A 3615-nucleotide genomic window follows, 5' to 3' on the forward strand; every position below is an offset into this window, starting at 1 on the left:
AGTTGTCGGATTTATCTATCATATAATCAAGAATATAATAAAACTAAAGGGAGACTTGGCATACAGCCCGATCCGGTTAGGGTGAGTTCTAGCCCGACCGGGCTGGAGCTCTCTTTACCTTGTCTCTCTTGGTTTTGCTGTAATAATAGTTTTAGACAGCTGGGGACTTATTTTGATACAATGAGTTCCTCTCTCCTCTATCTTTCCATCTTTTCATTTATGTGCATCCATGTCCCGGAAATGCTTGTTAATAACCTAGCTCTGGGGAGTCATTCCCCGGAGTCCTTATTTTCTTTTTCCCCAGCATGTTCCCTTGGATCAGAGAGGCTCCAAAATCAGGGTAGCAGCTGTCGCCTTGGTCCCGCTCAATGTTCTGTGATGCCATGTTCAACTGCTACACTGCAGTGCCCAGCTACGTCCTGCTACGTCCTGCTGTGCCTTGTAATGCCGCACAGCATCCTGCTATGCCATGAACTACTACAAAATTCTAACAACAACCGGCCCGTCAGACACCGCCTACCAAGAGCCTGGGTCTGACCGAGGTTTCTGCCTAAAAAGAAGTTTTTCCTCGCCACTGTCGCACTGTTGCTTGCTCTGGAGGAAACTACTAGAACTGTTGGGTCCTTGTAAATTCTGGTGTGTGGTCTATCTGTATAGTGTCTTGAGATAACTCTTGTTATGAATTGATACTATAAATAAAATTGAATTGAATTGAATTGAATTGAATTGAATTGAATTGAATTGAATTGAATTGAAAGCGAGAGAGGGGGCGGGCAGATGCTGTTTCTCAGATCTGTACTGACTTTAATGAAGCCAGCTGACGGTTTAACAAAATACAACTCCGACGGCAGACGCAACGGGAGTCACATTCAAACCAAGCAGAATGTCTGAAACCCCACGTTTACCAGAAATCTACTGGTAAAGTAAGTACTGCAAACCGAAGTTAAAAACAAACTTGAAGCTGAAGAAACCCTAAACGTTAACGGAACAGACCCGCGGACCTGATTGACTGAGAGAGACAGATAGAGAAAGAGGGAGCGCTGTTCTCCGTGTTCTGTGTGTGTGTGAATGAGCCGAGCGTGTGTGTGTGGGGGGGGGGGCGCTGTGAATATCACAGAACGCTGCACGGTCAGATGTGGAGTTTTATTCAATCCGAGTACAGATATTGACTCGTATTACTCATGTAATACTTGTACTCGGCAAAAGTGCTATATCCGTACCGGATACTCGTTCAGACGATAACTCGGCTCATCCCTAATAGTAGCATTGCATCAGATCCATGTGTAAAGCGATAACCGAGACCAATGAGCAGATGTAAGCCACAGCAACAGTGATCCTGGAGATGCTTGGCTATAAGATGAACATAACAAGCAGAAAAGAGCATTACCCCCCATGGAGGAGAAGGTTAGAGGCCAAGATCAAGGCAACACGAAGAGAGGTTAGTTAGTTCTCAGGGCTACAGAAAGGTGTGAGGAAGGGGTTGCCTAAGAAATGCAACAGGCTGTCGATACCTGAGGCTCTAGAGATCGCCAAAGAAAGACTCATCGCTGGCCACCCGCCTGAGGAGATACAAGGGAGAAGGAAAAGTCAGGAGAATAAACCGGATGTTCTCCACCGACCCAACCTAAGTGTATTTTCAGTGGCAGGGTAACAACATAAGAGCAGATCCACCCAGGGCTGAGACTAAACAGTACTGGAAGAACATGCGGGAGAAAGAGTCATCACACAACACAGATGCGCAGTGGCTAGTGGATCTAAGAACAGATCACAGCAATCTCCCAGAACAAGAACCAGTAACCATTACAACGGCAGACATCCAAGAAAGAGTGGCAGGTATGAATAGGTGGACAGCACCAGGGCCTGACATGATCCACACCTACTGGCTGAAGAAACTAACTGCAATCCATGAACGCCTGGCAGTACAAATGAACCAACTGCTTATGGATGGGACCAATCCAGAATGGTTAACCCAAGGACGGACAATCCTGATCATGAAGGATCCCCGGAAGGGAACAATCCCATCCAACTACCCGCCAATAACCTGCCTCTGAACAACATGGAAGCTCCTGTCAGTCATCATAGCGGCTAAGATGAATAGGCACATGGCTCAATACACGCACAGGGCCCAGAAGAGAATAGGCAGTAACACCAGAGGAGCCAAGCACCAGGTACTGGTGGATAGAGCAGTCACTCGACACTGCAAGACCAGGCAGACCAATCTGTGCACCGCCTGGATTGACTATAAGAAAGCCTACGACTCCATGCCACATACATGGATACTGGAATGCTTGGAGGTGTACAAGGTCAACAGGACACTAATAGCCTTCATCAAGAACTCAATGCGGCTGTGGAAAACAAGTCTGGAAGCCAACTCAAAGCCAATTGCACAAGTCACCATCAAGTGCGGCATATACCAAGGCAATGCACTATTCCCGCTGCTGTTCGGCATAGGCCGAACCCCCTCAGCCTGATCATCACAAAGAATGGCTATGGATACCGATTCTGAAGCGGAACAATCATCAGTCACCTCCTCTACATGGATGACATCAAGCTGTACGCCAGAAATCAGGATCTACAGCAATGACATTGGAATGTCGTTCGACTAGACAAGTGTGGTTGCATGGTATCAAAAAGAGGGAAGATGATCAGAACTGAGGGGATTGAACTACCAGAAGGCCACATTGCAGATGTTCACAGTCAAATACCTACAAAGAGTGAAGCAGGTCCTGAAAAGTCAGCTGAACAGGAAAAACAAGATCAGAGCCATCAACACATGCACCCTGCCAGTCATCAGATACCCCGCTGGTATAATAAACTGGCCAAAGGAGGAGATAGAGGCAACTGACATCAAGACAAAAAAGCTCCTCACAATGCATGGAGGGTTTCACCCCAAATCCAGCACCCTGAGACTGTACACCAAGCGTAGCAAGGGAAGCCGAGGGCTAGTGAATGTCAAGACACCTTTCCAGGATGAAACGACAAAGATCCAGGAGTACATCAGAAAGATTGCCCACAAAGATGAATGGCTAAGTAAATACCTCAGGCAGCAAAACCCGAAAGTGAGGACAAGGAAGAGCAAGAACCGTCAAGGAGGGACAAGCCGCTTTACAGCGTGTACCACAGACAAATAGAAGAAGTTGCTGATATCAAGAAATCCAACCAGTGGCTGGAAAAGGCTGGACTGAAGGACAGCACAGAGGCACTAATCATGGCAGCACAAGAACAGGCACTCAGTACAAGATCAATAGAGGCTGGGGTCTACCACACCAGGCAGGACCCAAGGTGCAGACTGTGCAAGGATGCCCCTGAGACAGTACAGCAGATAACAGCAGGGTGTAAGATGCATACAGGAAGTGCATACATGGAACGCCATATCCAGCTAGCTGTCATAGTGTACAGGAACATCTGCCACAAGTATGGGCTGGAAGTCCCAAGGTCAAAATGGAAGACACCTCCTAAGCTAGTCAAGAATGACCGAGCTAAGATCCTGTGGGACTTCAAGATCCAGACTGACAAACTGGTGATGGCTAACCAACCAATTCAATTCAATTTCAATTTTATTTATAGTATCAATTCATAACAAGAGTTATCTCAAGACACTTTACAGATAGACCA

General features: G+C 46.8%; 1 protein-coding gene and 1 long non-coding RNA gene across 3 annotated transcripts in view; one reads left to right on the forward strand and one right to left on the reverse strand.

The window, feature by feature from the left end:
* LOC117941670 (seizure protein 6-like) overlaps positions 1-3615 on the reverse strand; it is a 301601-nt gene that overhangs the window by 148526 nt on the left and 149460 nt on the right. The gene's annotated exons all lie outside the window — the stretch shown is intronic.
* Positions 1-3615, forward strand: part of LOC117941685 — a 17713-nt gene that overhangs the window by 12766 nt on the left and 1332 nt on the right. Inside the window, exon 2 of the long non-coding RNA XR_004655953.1 lies at positions 3081-3084. This is a non-coding gene — a long non-coding RNA (uncharacterized LOC117941685). The remainder of the gene's footprint in view (positions 1-3080; positions 3085-3615) is intronic.

The sequence above is a fragment of the Etheostoma cragini genome, chromosome 3 (genome assembly GCF_013103735.1).
Source record: "Etheostoma cragini isolate CJK2018 chromosome 3, CSU_Ecrag_1.0, whole genome shotgun sequence".
Classification (NCBI taxonomy): domain Eukaryota; kingdom Metazoa; phylum Chordata; class Actinopteri; order Perciformes; family Percidae; genus Etheostoma; species Etheostoma cragini.